This window comes from Chinchilla lanigera, unplaced genomic scaffold, assembly GCF_000276665.1.
Source record: "Chinchilla lanigera isolate Chin_1 unplaced genomic scaffold, ChiLan1.0 scaffold00026, whole genome shotgun sequence".
Classification (NCBI taxonomy): domain Eukaryota; kingdom Metazoa; phylum Chordata; class Mammalia; order Rodentia; family Chinchillidae; genus Chinchilla; species Chinchilla lanigera.
In genome coordinates, this window is record NW_004955427.1 from 11,879,480 (window position 1) to 11,897,146 (window position 17,667).

At 38.6% G+C, this 17,667-nt stretch overlaps 1 long non-coding RNA gene across 2 annotated transcripts in view; it reads left to right on the forward strand.

The window, feature by feature from the left end:
• Positions 1-17,667, forward strand: part of LOC102019514 — a 37,725-nt gene that overhangs the window by 17,076 nt on the left and 2,982 nt on the right. For both annotated transcript variants that reach the window (XR_261253.2, XR_001234347.1), the window contains exons 3-4: positions 8,806-8,863; positions 12,112-12,195. This is a non-coding gene — a long non-coding RNA (uncharacterized LOC102019514). The remainder of the gene's footprint in view (positions 1-8,805; positions 8,864-12,111; positions 12,196-17,667) is intronic.

Below are 17,667 nucleotides of genomic sequence, written 5' to 3' on the forward strand. Positions count from 1 at the left end.
GAGAGTAGAGGGAGAGGCTACACACCCATCCTATGTGGTCTCTGCTTTGCAGGTACCCACTTCCAGTCCTGACTTTGTCAAGGAAGTGGCATTGGAAGGTCTACGGCAAGATTGTTAATTTGTGCTTGTTCTGTTTTCCTGAGGTTGGAATTCACCACTATAAATTTCTTTCTGAGGACTGCTTTCATTGCCTCCCACAGGTCCCTGTAGGTTGTAAGTACATTTTCATTTGATTGTAAATAGTGTTTAATTTCTACTTTGATTTCTTCTGTGACCCATTGGTTGTTCAGGAGGATACTATTTAATTTCCAACTGTTTATGGAGTTTTTGTTTTTTCTTTTGTCATTAATTTCCAATTTCATTGCACTATGGTCTGATAGTATACATGGGATAATTTCAATTCCTTTGCATTTACTTAAACATGTTCTATGTACTAGCATATGGTCTATTTTGGAGAACCTCCCATGTGCAGCTGAGAATGTGTATTCTGATAGTGTTGGATGGAACACTATGTAAAAGTCTACTAAGTCCATATGTTCACAAGTTTGGTTTAAGTTCTGTTATTTCTTTCCCAATTTTTTGCCTAGTTGATCTATCTCTTTGTGACAATGGTGTGTTAAAGTTCCCTGTTATGATTGTGTTGCAGCTTGTTACATTTTTTTATGTCTCTTAAAATTTGTCTTATATGGTTGGGTGCTCCTATATTTGGTGCATGGATGTTTAGTATTGTTATCTCTTCCTCTTGAAGCTTTCCCCTGACAAGTACGTAGTGACCTTCTTTATCTCTTTTGATTGTTCTTGATTTAAAGTTCACATTGTCTGCAAACAGAATAGCTACACCTGCTTTTTTCTGAGTTCCTGTTGCATGGAGTACTTTTTCCCATCCTACAATTTCCAGTCTATGAATTTCCTTTGGAGTTAAATGAGTCTCCTGTATACAGCATAGAGTTGGATTTTGTTTCTTAATCCACACTGTTAGTCTGCTTCTTATGATTGGTGCATTACATTAATGATTATAACTGATATGTACTGGCTTATCTTTATCATGTTATTTTCCTGCTGTTTACATTAATGATTATAACTGATATGTACTGGCTTATCTTTATCATGTTATTTTCCTGCTGTTGGATCCTCCTTTTTCCCTCTGTTTAATTGCTTGCTCTACTTGGTGGTTCCTTTCTGTTGTTGTTCTTGAAGTTGAGGTCTGTTTGATCTCTTTCTAGAATATTTCTTAGTACACTTTGTAGGACTGGTTTGGCACTCATGAATTTCTTCAGTTGTTCTTTATCATGAAAATATTTTATTTCTCCATTAAATTTGAAGGATAGTTTTGCAGGGTACATCAACCTGGGTTGGAAGTTTTTTTTTCTTTCAGTACCTGAAATACTTCCCTCCAAGCTCTTCTTGACTTGATGGTTTGTGTTGAGAAATCTGCCATGATTCTGATGGGCTTTCCTTTATAAGTGATCTGTTTCTTTTCTCTAACAGCTTTTAATATTCTGATCTTTTGTTGAGTTTCTGGGATCTTGATCACTATATGTCTAGGTATAGATTTATTTTGGTTATGATTAACTGGAGTTTTATATGCTTCACTTATCTGGATGTTCAATTCTTTTTCCATGCCTGGGAAATTTTCTGCTATTTTTTTTGCAAAGTCTTTTTACATCATTTGTATTGACACCTGCTGTTTCACTGATACCTGTTAATCTGACATTGTTTTTCTTTGCTTCATCTTACAGTTATTGAATTGTTATTTCCTGGTTCCTTGTTTTTAAGTGATCCCTCCTTTCAGGTTCATTAGTGGCAGTGCTGTCTTCAAGGTCTAAAGTTCATCTGCAGCTTTGTTCAGGTGGTTTTGCAAGCTTTCAATGGAATTTTTAATTTCCTGGATATCTGTTTGCATCTGTTCCATACCTTCTAGTTCTTTTCTATATTGTTCCCTGAAGGTTTCCATGAGTTGTCTATGCTCTTCTATTTTTTTGTCTATGTCATCTTTGGATATGCTTAACATTTCTTTCATTATTGTTGTCATTTCTTTTCTCGCCTGAGGCATTATTTCTGATCTGATGTTTTCTATGGCCTGATGGAGTTGTTTGTTTACTTCAGTTGCTATCATTTCAGAAATTTCATGTTTGTGACTTCCAGGCTCTTCTGTGTTGATGTCTCCTGGACTTGTTTTGGGTGGTGTGGAGGTCTGGGATTGCATTTTGCTCCTTTGTTTTGTTATTTTTGAATATCCATAGGTTCCCTGGAGTGAAGACTCACTCTCCCGATTGTGTGTGAGTGGTAGGGCGAGTGTCTGAAGATCCTCAGTGCTCAGTGTAGCTCCTGTTCTGGTGAGTGGTGGCAAGGTGGGGTCCCAGGTGCTCCTGAAACTTTCTTGCATTCAGTTTGCTCCCAGGCATGTTTGGGAAAGGCAGAGGAGGCTCACTGGAGTTCCTGAGACTGTCTGGGGGTCAGCCCAGTTTCCACAAGTGTAGAGGGGATTCAGGTCGTGCTTACCAAGGCTTCAGATATTGCCCAGGACAGAGGCTGCTTTCCACACTGGCAGGGGAGGGGTGAGGGTGGACTCCACCAGGCTGCTGACTCTGTCCAGGTTTCAGCTGGGCTTCCAAGGGGGTGCAGATTATTTCAGGAGTGACCACCAAGGCCCCAGAAGATGTCCAGGGCTCCACATACCTAACACATTAGTGTGGGAGGCACTGGAGGGTCTCACTGGGGTTCCTAAAGATGTCCGGGGTTCAACTCGGCACCCACAAATATGCTATGTGTGTGGAGAATGATCACCAAGGTCCCAGAGCATGCCCGGGGCTCCACTTGCCTTGCACGCTGGTTAGGGAGGTGCAGCAGTGTCTCACCGGGGTTCCTGAAGATGTCCGGGGTTCAGCCCAGCACCTGCAGACACGTAATTTTTTATTTTAAACACATTTTAATTCTCTATATTTTGTAAACTCCACAATACATTGTTATTTTTTACATTTTAAGGAATCAATTGCTTTTTAAGGTATCTGAGAATAAGAGCAAATTCTATTTCTATTAGCACACATAGTTACCATTTCTGCTGTTCTCAGTCCCTTGGTATGTATTCAGGTTTTTGTTTGGTAAGATTTTCCTTCAGCCTTGAGGACTACCTTTACAACACTTGTATTACTGATTTGCTGAAGCACTTCAACTTTAGCATGCCTGAAAAAATATTTAAATTTAAAAGACATTTTCACTGGTTATAGAGTTTTAGGTTGATAGGGTTTATAATTTTTTTTAGTGTCTTGAAATTGCTCTATTTTTTTCTGGCTTGCAGCATATCTGTTGAGGAATTTGCTCTAGTTCACATCCTCATTCACCTGTATTTAGCTTATCTTCAAATTCACTGTCTTTTTTTTTTTTTTTTTTTTAAATCACCAGTGTCTTCTCTGGGTTTAATCCCATCGAGGTTTTTTTCATCTCTAGATGTTAAGTCTTTCTTTAAGTTTTCATGCCATTCCTTTGTCTTGTTTTTTGTTTGGTTTTGGTATTTTGAGACAGGATTTCTCTCTGTACTCCAGGCTCACCTTGAACTTGCTATGTAGCCAACCATGTCTCTACTTAACAATCTTTACTTTTTTAAACACAAGGAATATACTGTTAGTGGCTATTTTAATAGTCTTGAGTTCTATGTGTCCTTTTTTGGTCTGTTTCTACTGATTGATTTTCCCCTTTATTATGGGCTATACCTTCCCGATTCTTTAAAACTTCAGCAATTTTTTAAATGCAATATCCCACTTTGTAAATTTGGAGTGATGAATATTTTTGAGTTCCTGAAAGTCTCAAGCATCTTCTAAAATTTCAGTAAGTCCTCTGATATTTCCCTATCAGGTTCTTTAAATGTGAACTGAACAACATTTAGTCTAGGGTAAACTTAGACCTCTGCTAAGACAACACCCTCTAAGTTCTCTCTATTCCTGCGCTCTTTTAGCTCTAGTCACCTAGGTGATAGATTACCAGGTCCATTTTGCCCACTCAGTGTGTTCGTTGAGATTTTGGCTTCTGCCTCCCTGAACTTCAGTAAAGAAATTCTTTCCAAAAAGTAATCTAGGGGCAGGACATGGCTCACCTGATTTTGCCTCTTTCAGTGGTCACTGTTCTGTGCAACCTTATGATTAATATCTGACAAATGGTGTTTCATATATTTTTGTCTAGATTTTTCATTGTTTTGGGTAAAAGGATCAACTCAGCTATCATTACTCCATCTTATCTAGAAATAAAAGTGCAAGGGGCTTCCCATTCCCAGATACATCTTCTCATGCATGATAACTCATTTCATTTGTTTATTTTTTATTTTAAAGAGAAAAAGATAAACAATGAAACCAGCTTTCAGAACAGGTTAGTAGGGCAGTTATAATAGTTGACACATTTGCATATTGTCTTCATAGAAGTTAAACAGAGTACAAGACACAGGCATGGTATCGTGTCTAAACATTAGCACAAAACTTTCTTTTCAAGGAACTAAGAGAAACTAGCTGCATAATTGTCATAACTACCTCTTGTATACATATTTCTTTTCTTTTTCCCTTTCTTCTTTTCCCTTTTCAACCATCACAGTTTGTCTTTCCTTTTGAACAGTTTCTTCCCAGTTCACAATATCTATTGTACATTTTGGATCCTATCTTCTTGTTTAGTTTCTCACACTAGTGAGACAATATGATGTCTGCACATATAGGTCTGATTTATTTCACTTATGAGTATGGTCTTGGGTTGCACCCATTTATCTATAAAAGTTTCCAGTTTATCCTTTTTATGGCTGAGTAGTACTCCCTTATATATATTTTTAAAAACCCACATCTTTTTTATCCATTCCTCGGTTGATGGGCATTTAAGTTGTTTCCAAGATTTAGCTATTACAAATCGTGCTGCTACAAACAAAGGTGCGCATATAGCACTGTGGTATTATGTTTTTGATTTTTCTGTGAAGGGGGATACACAGAAGGGGGATACACAGAAGGGGGATAGCTGTTTCAAAGGGGACTTCTAAACCTAGTTTTTAAAGGAATCTCCACATTGATTTCCACAGTGGTTGCACCAGTCTACATTCCCATCAACAGTGGAGAAGGATTCCTTTCTCCTCACAGCCGCTCCAGCACTTGTTATTGGTTAATTTTTTGATGATAGCCATTCTTTCTGGAGTGAGATGGAAGCTCAGTGCTGTTTTAATTTGCATTTCTCAAAGGACCGATAATGTTGAACACTTTTTCATGTACTTACTTGCCATTTGTATTTCCTTTTTTAATATGCGTTCAATTGTGATATTGAGACTAATGTTAACTCTTCAACTTTAACCTAAATTACTTAATATCCTTAGTGGAAATGGGTTTGTTTGCTTGTAACTCATGAGATTGGACTAGATAAGTATGTCTAACATTTTAACTCTTCTTTGAAATGAAAAATTCTCTCTGAAGGTGATTCTCAAGATGTGGTGGTGGGGACCGAGAATATCTTTAAGGGATGAAATAAGGAAGATGGTATACTTTAGAAAATTCATCTGCAATGGGACACACCCATACTTTCCCCTGACATTCAGGAGTACAAGACTCAATTCTAGGAATATCTATCGAGCAATTTAAATACACATGGAACCTTAGGCTGTAACTCCTTAATAGGTCCCTCTTGCATATCTCTGTCTTCCTGAGAAACCACTCTGAAGATACCACCACGTATTACAGCAGCCATTGATATTTTCCTACTAATATATCCATAACTGTGTAAAGTTTGTAATGTTCCTATCCTATTTCATAAATGGATGTATGTTTATTATTATGTGTTTCCTACAACAACCGTTGAGAAGAGTTAATGATTTTTCAGTAGGTCACTCATGTATAGCTCTATTTATTTTCTTTAGAAGCCACTTTGAAGATACCAAAGTATAGTACAACAACTCTTGATAATCTCCTACCTCTTTTGTCTGTAACTCACTATTATTTGTCTATTTGTTTTCCTGAGAAACTATTTTGTAGACAATAATATGTAAAATGATAACCATCGATAATTTCCTACCATTTTGTCTGTAATTTGCTAAGACCCCCCTATTATTATGTTATCCTTCTTTTATTCTTTAAAATAAAAAAAAAATACACATGGAACCATGTTTAGCGATGGGGCAAAAGTTAATAGGTTGAATTTCACATTCTCAAGTAGTATAGGGTATATAGCGATAATAATTAAGTTTCTATTTCTAAAAGGTTGTCTGAAAAGTATTTTAGCAGTTGGATTAGTGCATAATTCATGCCAAAACAGTAGACTATATTGCACTAATAGATTCATCTCTAGGACCTCAGATTTTAAAAAGCATAGAAATGCAGGGATATATAATGTGGTACTTTGCTTTGCCAGCTAAAATCTGGAAGAATTCCTTAAATTTCTGGTAACTGGCAGAGATTCCAATTCTTAGAAAATGGTTATAGGTTTCTTTTCTTGTATTTTTATATTTTACAAATTCATTTTTCGTGGCAATTCTAAGTCTCAAACTATTTTAAATATATCAAAAAGATCCATACATCTATTTTGTAAACATTCACAGTCAATGGTATTTATCCATAAATTATTGATAGAAACATAGGAGATAGTTTGTCTATGTTATGCATTAGAGACAGTTAAACACTGATACCATTTTTTAACAGTGAACTAGAATAGCTCAGTAATTTTCCCACCTAGTAGACTTTTAATTTCTAACCCACACCGTCTAATGCAATTAATGCATTTATGGATTATCTGCCCCAGACTGTGAAACAGTTGGTCCAGAAAAACTATTAATCACTAATTACTGTAGATTCTTTCTGAAAAATCATTTTCAATGTGCAGACCCAGGGGTTTCTAATCTAGTGAAAGGATTTCCAAGTGGGCTGTACAGTTCTTCAGCCAATCTATACAAACTGATGACTATGTAGTTAGCTGGCATTGAAATTTAATCAAAATCATATGTGCATAACCACAGGCTTACAGATTTCTACACGTTTTCTGGATGTGAATGAAAAGAATTGCTCCAGTATGAGCTGGCAGCAGATCAGGTTCACACTCTGACCAAAGCCCCACTGTCACACCCTGACTTTCTCATGCTTACTGTACAAGTGTACTGTTTGCCCTATGTCCTGCTTCATGTTTTATAATTTTTAATTGTTCTTTATAAATATAACTGTTAAGTCTTTTAAAAGAATTTAGCTTCTTAGGAGAAACAAGGCCAATTTTGTGCTGTAACCATGTGTCAAATAAAGATTTGTACCTGGTACTTGCTGTCCTGCGCCCAGAAGATGTTCTGTCTTCAGTGTGCATTTGAATTACTTAAAGAAGTCGTTAAAGTTGATTCTCTAAATCTGCCTCAGAAGATTCTGATTTAATAATGCTCGTGGGGTCCACGAGCTTGAATTTTAACAATTTTTTCAAGTGTAATTCCAATAAAAGTGGACTACAGATTACTTTTAAGAAAATATGGGATAGACTTCGGTTTTCCAAATTCTCCTTAGCACTTTGTATTATCTTGCGTGAAATTTAAATGTGATCTTTTATTGAAAAAGGTACTAGCACCCCAATTTTGATATTTTAAATAATAATAAAGTTTCTTTTTCCTGCCCTTCACACTTGTCTATTGAATTTAGTTTTCTGACACTATGATATTGCACAGAATAAAGGAATATGCCAGTAGACGCTCCACAGGAAAAAAAAAATTCAAGATTTCTTTGTAATGCTTAATGCTATGACAAATATGCATCCCTCCCTCCTTTCTGGATTATACATAGTGACTCCCCCTAACCCCTGACAAAGTACCCCTGGCCTCTTCCCCTACTAAGTCCTTCCTCCCTGTGGTGGGAGAGTTGCCTGGTTAGCAAGTGACATGGGGTCAGATATCTCAGTTAGGGGAGGATAATACATTAAGTCCATATGTAGTGGGGAGTTAGTGTTTCCTTACTTCCCCCCTCCCTGTGTAAAGCAGGAACATTAGGCGTGACTGTTCTACAGGGTCACTTTCCTTGGGTGACAAGACTGGACTAGGTACAGAGCAGAAAAAGTACTTGCAAGTCAAGTTCATCCTTAGTTTTACCCAATAGCTATAAACAATAAAAGTGATATTTTAAAAAATTCCCATACCTAGCTCCTGTTACAGCTCTTATTTTTTCTCAACTAGGATGGGGAAAAGGGAATGTTATTTATTGAACCTCATCCTGTAGACCTCAAATCTCAGCAAACTGAAGCACAGTGATGCATTTTGCGTGTTTCTTTTTACATGAACCTTTCTATCAACCAGTCTACTTACATGACCTTGTAAACTTCTGTTCCTATCAAGTTCTTCCACTACTAAAGGAAAATCTAAACTATTTGAAAGAGTATCCTAAAACTGAAAAAGGCTCCATACTAGTAGGGGTATATGCATGACTCTGTACTTGCACTAAGCAATTTAAACCAAGGCACCAAACTCTAATGAATTTCTGGCAACTAGGAGGAAGAGAAGCTTGTGTACAGAACGTTCTCATTTTATCTTGCGTTGTACTTCTGAAGCCAACTCTGAGACAACCAGACCAGAGCTGTGTTAAATAACTCCCCAAAGAAATCCCAGTCTTGCTTCATGTTGTTGGAAGTCATTTAAATTACATATATATTCTGATAACACTTCTTAGCCGCTCTCCCTCTTTCGCTAGCATTTCCACATAACAGAAGCTTTCCTCTTATCCCAGGAACTTGCTCACCATTGTGTCCTTCCAGAGAGTGCCGCCAGCACCCTGCATGTCCAGTAGGGTGTGCTCTTCTTCTTGGATGACTTGTGTATTTTGCTCTTCTCCACAGGAATGGATGCCACGAAGCCAATGCCCAATGATTCTCCTCAGGAAATGAGTGTGAGAAGGTAGTGAAAACAGGGTGTGGGTGGCAAAGAAGGTCAGTGGAAAACTGTAAGCATCTAAACTTTAGTAATCTTGTTTTATTGCCTCTACACCAGGGAAAGTCACCAGAGAACTGCATGTTCCTCATTAGCACAGCTGTCTGTTTTCACTGAAAACTTTTCATGAGTTGCAAGTTTAAAGTTTTGTATTCACTTTGATAAAGCACAAAATGTTTTCCCAGACTTTTAAAATGATTACCCATCCCTATGATTTCAGACACTGTGGGAGGAAGGCAGAAGGAGAGGTTTACCCAGGGATCTGGTGGCTGCAGCTGTAAAGTTTGCCTAGAGCACAAGAATAGATATAGATGAGTGCTTTTCAGATGACCTACAGATTACTCTGGGTGTTTTACCCTATAAAAGGAACATGCAGATCTTGTGTTCATTTATATTTTCCTCCCTACATATTCTGACTCCCTTGCATTTTCAAAAACAATGAGAAAAAAGTCTTTTTTCTTCTTTAGCAGATAAATAACAAAAAATTCATTAACAAACTTGAAAAATGCAGATTTTAATTTAATATGCAAATTTTCTCTTAGAGAAAATGATTATCTTAAATTTTCTTTTTGATTCCATTTTTCTTTCCATTCCCATCCCCTCCTTTCAAACTACCTTCCCCTCCCCATTCACAAAGCTCTGTTTACATTTTATCCATTTTTTCTCAATTTTTCTTTCCCTTTCTTCCTTTTTCCCTATCCCCTTCCTAGTTCCCTTTGCCTTTGAACAGTTTCTTCCTATTTTACAATATCTATTGTATGTGTTTGCTCTTACTGACATTTCAGTTTTTCACACCAGAGAGATAATGCATATTTACATATATATGTCTGCTTTATTTCACTTATGATTATGGTCTCAAGGTCCATCCATTTGGCTATGAATATCTCAATTTTATCTTTCTTTACAACTGAGTAATGCTCCACTGTATTTAAAAAAACATCATTTTAGCCATTCATTAGTTGATGGACATTTGAGTGGCTGCCAAGATTTAGCTTTTACAAATTGTGCCACTATAAACATTGGTGTGCATATATCACTGTGGTATGATGCTTTTAATTCTTACAGGAAGATACTAAGTAGGGGACTAGCTGGGTCAACTGAGACCTCTAATTCTAGTTTTTTGAGGAATCTCCACATTGACTTCCATGGTGGTTGCACCAGTCTGCACTCTCACCAACCGAGGACTCCCACGTTTTTCTGAACAGCATTTACTATTAGATGTTTTCTTGATGACAGCATTCTTTCTGGAGTGAGATGGAATCTCAACATTGTTTTAATTTGAACTTCTTGAATGACAAGTGATGTTCAACATTATTTTCATATATTTATTTGCCATTTGTACTTCTTCTGAGAAATGTCTATTCATCTCAGATTGCCAGTTTTGGATTAGACTTTTGAATGGGGAAGGTCTAATGTTTTTCATTTCTTTATATGTCCTAAATATTAGTTTTTTGTCTGAAAAACATCTTTCTTAAAGTTTTTTCCCACTCTGATCATTTCAATAGACATAGAAAAAGCACTTGACAAAGTCCAACACACATTCACCCATTCAAAAACTGTAAAGAAAATCAGAATAGACAGTCTTTATCTCAATCTAATAAAAGCTATCTATGACAAACCAAAGCCAACATATACTAAATTGTCAAAAACTGAGAGTTTTCCCTCTAAAATAAGGAACATGACAAGGACTATCACCACTTCTATTCAATACAGTTCTGGAAACATTGTCTAAAGCAAGCAGACATTAGAAAGAAATAACAGGAAAGAAAGAAGTTAGATTATCATTATTTATGGATGACAGAATACTCAGAACACACCAAAAACTCCACCAAAAAAACTTTTAGATTTAATAAACAGATTCAGTAGAATAGCTGGATACAAAATCAATACTCAAAAATCAATAGCTCTCCTGTACACAAATAACAAACTCACAGTGAGAAAAATTAGAGAAATAACACCCTTCACAGTAGCATAACAAGGGAAGTGAAAGATCTCTACACTGAACTACAGTACTCTGAAAAAGGAGATCAAAGAGGATATCAGAAAATGGAATGATATCCCTTGCTCTTGGGTGGGAAGAAGCAACATAGTGGAAAATAGCTATATTTCCAAAATTGCTAAACAGATTTAATGCAGTACCAATCAAAATACCATTAGCATACCTTACAGAATTAGAGAAAACATTCCTAAAATTTATTTGGAACCAAAAGAGAACTAGAATAGCAAAAGCAGTTCTGGACAAAAGGCAGGTCAGGAGCATCACAATCCTTGACTTAAAATTATACTACAAAACTATTGTGACAAAAACAGCATGGTACTGCCAAAAAACAGACCTGAGGATCAAGGGAACAGATTAGAAGATGCAGACACAACTATAATCACACTCGGCCACCTGATCTTTGACAAAGGGAGCAAACACATTCACTGGAAGAAAGATAGCCTGTTTAGTAAATGATGCCGATAAAACTGGCTCCCCACCTGCCCAAGACTAAAACTACACCCATGTCTATCACCATGCACTAAACTAAAGTCAAAATGGATTGAAGATCTAAATATTAAAAAAGAAACACTAAATCTGTTGGAAGACAGAATAGCTAGAACTCTGGAAAAAAAATCATTTTATTTTTGATTTCTCTTTCTCCACACTTTCTCTTCTCAGCCCCAATAGCAAATAAAGCATCAGAAAAGATTTTTTCCAGAGTTTTAAGAACATCAATCAGTTGCACAGTTGAAGGCAAAACATTACCCTTGAGGAGCATTTCTTAACGTACAACAGAATGCATGGTTATCCCTGGGCTGTGTTCAGAGGTGGGAATCTTCCCAGCTTCCATTCAGTTGTGTGTTTCTTCACTGGCTTTCTCATTCTTCCTCGAGGCTGTTAAGCAGTGGACCCTGTGACTGCCGTGAGAATAAGGAAAAAGTCACTTCCAGCCTTGCCCAAAGACACTGGAGTCCTCATTAAAGCTTAAACATTGGCTTGTCCTTTTAGGTCAAAAGTTATTAAATGTCTGCTGAAACCCAAACGGGGAATAAAGCTGTAAACAAGCCTGATTTCACTTCTGAGAAGCCTAAGTAAGCCCATCTCCACCCAGCTTCTTATCTGAAGCACACACTCATACATTTAACCGCTTTTTCTGAACTTCCCTTGTAGGAAGCCCCCTATTGGTGAAGTTGGATCCAGATGGTCATATAAGCTCTGTTTTTCTTGTTTTAAGGTGTAAATATGAAAAGAGGGAAAAAACAAACAGATACACCTGTGGAAGACCGGTCCAAATAACCTGAACTGCTGAAACATTGAGGTAAGTTTTAAAACTTAGACAAGGGTTGTGATTATTATCAGGCAGACATTTTGTGCAAATTTTTGTCTTGAAACAGATTAATACTGATGACTTTTTCCATGTATATAATATAAAAGAAAGTAAATATAGAAAATAATATCTTGCCAAGATTATTTTGTTTTAATAGATCAAAGTAGGGCTTACTAATTCCTATCAGTGTGTGCTCTGTAATATTAATATTTGTCTTCAGACCATAAAGCTGTTCCTTCCTTGGGAACCTAAAAGGTTTTCTGTGATATTTCCGTCCCTGATGAATCTGGACCTTTGATGCCCCGGCAGCTGGAGCTTCCCATCTTAAACTGTGTCTGTCTAAAAATACCCTACCGGCACAAAAGAACAATTGTGAGGTCACTACCTCCTAGTATGTCCATGAGGTTCACCTGAATTTTAACAAGAAGGACTGTTTGCAACCCATCTTACCTTCTATATCACAAAGGTTCCATAGGTAAGAACATAATGCAAAGAACCCAGAGTTTTTATTTCTCTACTTCTGTGGAGATACAGTGGTAGTGATGGTGGTGAAGATATGAAAGATTTCTGGGAGTGAAGTGAGTTGGAGCAGTGTGGGCCTAGCAAAGATGTCAAGAGACGGGGATGAGGGTTTAAAAGAAAAAGCAAGCAGCCAGAGCTGGAAGGGCAGAAAGGGGAACGGAACAAGTTAAAGACAACTGGTGCTACAAGTTGCTGCGATATGCATGCAGAAGCATTTCCCCTACTTCCTATGGTGCTTCTATTCAAATCTGCACTGGGCTCTGTGTTCGCAGAAGTGGATTTGTAGGTTTCTGGGGGGACTACGTAGGAGGGGGATTAGTGTGAAGTTGCCTTAAGGAACCCAGACATAATCCAGGTATGTTGGCATAATACGATCTATCTATCTACCTTCCTACTTATCTACACACAAAAATACATAAAAACAAGAAAACTGAACTAGCACAACATTTTCCTGCTATCTACATAGTATTTCAAAAATCAGGATCTCAGAGCAGTGATGAGTGAACGCATCAACTCATGATTTATTAGCATTGAAGGAAGCAGTTCAATTTCTGTCTTGAGTCATGGAATGGTCTCTAGTACTGTGTGATTGATGTCATTCCTCCAACACATTTATTGTTTTTGTGAAGATTTCCTCATTATTTCCTATATCTTTCCTTAGTTTCATTGGTAGAACTCTGCAGTTTCCCTTGCCTAAACATTTTGTCCCCTTCAGCAACACAATATAGTCAAGGGTATGGTTTTCCAGAGCAATGACAAAGATTCAGTTAGAGCTGCAGGCACTTCACAGGCTTAAATTTCAAAAGTCTGTGTGTAAATCAATTATTTTGAACTGCGGTTGCATTTTCCCCACTGAAACTATGTTATAAATTGTGTTGGAGACTTCATAAATCTTTGACCTAAATACTCTGTAAAATATGTTCTCTTTGCATGGGAGGATGAAATCTTTTTTTTTTTCTCTACTGAGGCCGGTATATATTTAGCTAGGTCAAATGAAACATGCCTTTGGAAATGTAACTCAAGTGAGGGAATGAAATGCTAGTTAATAAAAGAGTTTGGATTAGTACAGACAAAAGACATCTCTTGGTAAAGGGAGGGATTTCATCTTAGATGACCCTCTCTGGGGTTAGACTTGACTATACTGGAGCATTTCTCCACCACTCCCCCACTGCCCTTTACTTACAGTGAGGTGCAGCCGACAGAAAAGCAAGCAAGATATTGAAGGAGAGCAAGGAAGCAATAAGGTTAAGCAAATAACAGATTATACGCTGGAGAAGAGAAAGAAGCCCAGAAAGGAAACTATTTCCCTGATCACTAGACAAGCTGGGCACATAGGGTCCTCCAGCTGGAGAACTTATACCTTAAACCCCCTAGTCCAGAGAGCAACACTAAAGGATGAACAAACAAGAGAAAGAAAAACATGAGCAATAAAGATTTGGAGGACTATTTAGCAGTAGCTGGAATCATATAACTCATACAAAAGGTAATGTTGGGGAATGTTTCTATGTAATGTACTGTAAAACCCATAAACCAGTCTCTAGATGAAAATTTATTATTATTATTATTATTATTATTATTATTATTATTGGATACCAGGAATCAAACTCAGGACCTTGCACTTGCCAGGCAGGTGCTTGTGCTGCTGAGCTCTGTCCCTGGCCCCTTTAGATGAAAATTTAGAGAAAAGGCTCTAATTATTCTCCAGTACATTCAAGTAGTCATTTGGTGTGAGCTCATGCAAACTTTTGCCAGGGGCCTCCGGATATTTTAAGGTTACAAAACAGAAATTACCTACACCTATCATAATTTGTATTTTTCCAGCTTTAAGGAAATAAAAACAAATTTTGTTATAAATTTACTTTATAAATAAGGCTTGGAACACAGTACCAAAATTGTTCACTGCAATTCTTGATATTAATTCCACTTTCCAACTTTTTAAGGCTCGAAGAAGTAAATAATGGTAGACAGAGTTCCAGATAAGCAATTTAGAATTTCTATATAAAAGGGAAGTGGCTGATGAGGGAAATATTTAGACCTAGGGAGTCTGTGGAACTGTTTCCAAACACCTTAAATCCAGAAAGATCTTTCAGTACAAGGACAGGCTGAAGGACAAACAACTATTCTGGAAAGTTTTATTGCTTTACACATGAATGATAAGATATAATTTTTTCAGTGGTTTAGAAATAAGCACAATAGTATTTCTCAGCTAGGTGAGTGGCTTGTGCAAATGCAACCTCAACCTGACCCTTGGGAAATCCAAGTCTAGGTTGTCGTCTGGAGGTCACTATCTGGATAAAGCCTGGGTATGAAGCCAATACATAAGAAGCTAGAGAGGAGGAAGTAGAGAAGAGAATGAAAGACCCAGTTCAGCTTACATCATTTCAGGCTTTGATTAGATCCACAGCCACTTCTGGACTTTCCTAACACATGAACCAGTAATTTAACATTTTAAAGTAAAATTTGCTTTAGTACTTATGGCTGAAACACACACAATGAGGACGCATCCACTTGAGGAATGAATCAGTGGGGAGGAAGAGGCAGCAGTTGCCTTAGCTGTCCAGTCCGTGACATCTACTTCCACCCCTAGTTATTCATATCATTCCCCTGGAGCAAGTTCCCTTGCCCTTAGCATTTTTATTAAGAAACTAAAAGAGAATTAAGTTTGCAGAACATTCTTATAACCTGAGAAGACTATGAAGTTCAAACTGATGGCCATCAACACAAAATGATCTGAATCCACGTCAAAAACAAGCCAGTTTCGACTCCTCCCAGGGTGCAGTTAGGCGGCTCCCCGTTGGTGTACAGACAGATCATCCAAAGTCTGTGGGCCTTCTTCGAAAGTGACTGAGAACACAGAGAAGCAAGTGGCCAAGTCCATCTACAGGGCGATCCGTCCACAGCTGGGCTGGCGCGAGGGTGGGAGGTGGGGGGTACCATTGGAAAAGATGTGGGTGTGTGCGCCGCAGGAGTCCCGATGGGTTCTTAAACCAGCAATAGCAGCAACACCTCAAAATACAGGCACTTTAGCGTTCCTTGTCTCAGCCACGCGGGTTAAATTCACAGGTGGTAAATGACTCGGTGTCTCTGTCCCTGTGGGATGGGAAGCTCTTTGGACGAAATGGGCTTTGAATAGAGCTCAGCGCCACAAGACACTCATCTGCCCTGCGTGGAAGGAGGCGGTGGCTGGAAGGGTCAGATGCCCTTGGACCTGACCGACTCTTGATGCAGCGCAAGGCGACCTGGAAGGAAGCCGACCTGGGGCAGAGAGGGGCCGGTGCAGCTCCGCAGACAGCCGCTGACATCCAGGGGCCGTGAAGAGCGGCGAGGGCGGCCCATTACTCACACCCACAGCGCGCGGTGCGGGCAAGGACAGAGGGTGGGCAAGGCCTGTGGGTGACAGTGGGGAGCCTGGGGCACTGGGCAGAGCCTTCCTTGCACTGCCTGGACCGCACAGGCTGTGAATAGGTGGCTTCTTGGGTCCTATGGAAGCTAACATTCTTGCTCAAACAGCCTGAGAAGAGCCTTCTGCAGCCACCCGCCTACCAGCCCCTCCTGGAGCAACGAAGCAGGAGAGCAGGAAGCGCAGAAAGTGGCCTGGTCTGTGGGCAGGGACTTTCACTGAGCCCTGTCCGGACTTGAGGCTGGTCATACCCGGCTTGCCCGAGAAAGGCTTCCCAGACTTCCAGTTATGCCTGACCTCTTCTGGATCCTGCCTCTTGAACTTTAAAGTGCTGATAAACCACTTGGAATCTTGGTGAAATAAATAAATAAATAAATAAATAAATAAATAAATATTAAAAATTAAATTAAATTATTAAAAAAACATTCTGGCCCAGCAGGCTGAGAGTCTACATTTCAGAGAAGCATCCATGTGGGTTGCAGTGCTGTTGCCTGCAGGAGCATCGAGGGAGAAGCTGTCTTGGGCGGCTGCTTCTCAAGTTTAGCGCGCTGAAGAATCACCGGTCCAGCGAATAAAGATGCAGATTCCTGAATTCCACCTCCAGAGAGGCTAATAAATTGCTCCAGGAGAGTCTGGACGGGCAAAGCCGGAGATTTTTTTTTTTTACTTCTATGAAATAATCCATGCAAAGTATGAGTAAGAAAGGAAGCAAGTTGGATTTTTCCAAATCATTTTACCTTCTGCCTGCTTGCACATTTTAATTAGATACTGGAGAAAGACTAGCACTGACATAAGGAAATGTGACCAGATATCATCACTGTTACCTGATGACAACATTGTCACTAACCTTAGGGTCAAGAGAAGGAAGCAAGTCACCTCGGCAGGGAGAGATTGTGACCAAATTGTGGGCCTTGTTGAGAGAAAACCTTCTCAGGGCAAAACACTTTGAGTTCTGAAACTTTCAAGCTACAAGTTGGTTAGAAGAAGGAGGAAGAGGAGAAAGAGAAGGCCAAGGGGAAGACAAAGAAGAAGGAGGAAAGGAGGAGGAGGAAGTGGAGGGAGAGGAGAGGAAAGACAAGGAAATCCTATGAGTTTGGGGAACATGGCAAAGAACAAGAATTTCCACATCTTAGGCTAAGAATTTCCCCAAATAGCAGTCTGGGCTGGGAAACAGAACTTTGCATTGCACGGATGGTTTCTTCTATCCTTGCACACACTTTGAATGACAATAATTAAGAGGCAATTCAATGATTTTTAAATTACCTCTGAAAGCCTTACAGGTCCACAGCTGTGTCACTAGAGCCCCTGTCAGAAGCAGCAAATTCAGTGTATCCTAATAACCTATCAGAGTGTCTGAGTTTTAGTTATATATTTATTTTAAAGGGGATAGCACATGACAGAATATTTGTAAAATAGATGCCACCATTAACAGCAAAACAAAAAGAAATATGACTGTGAGCAATAACACCATTTGAAAATTGCTGGACTAAATAGATGAATTATAAACTTCTGGGGCTGGGGATTTAGCTCAGCGGCACAGC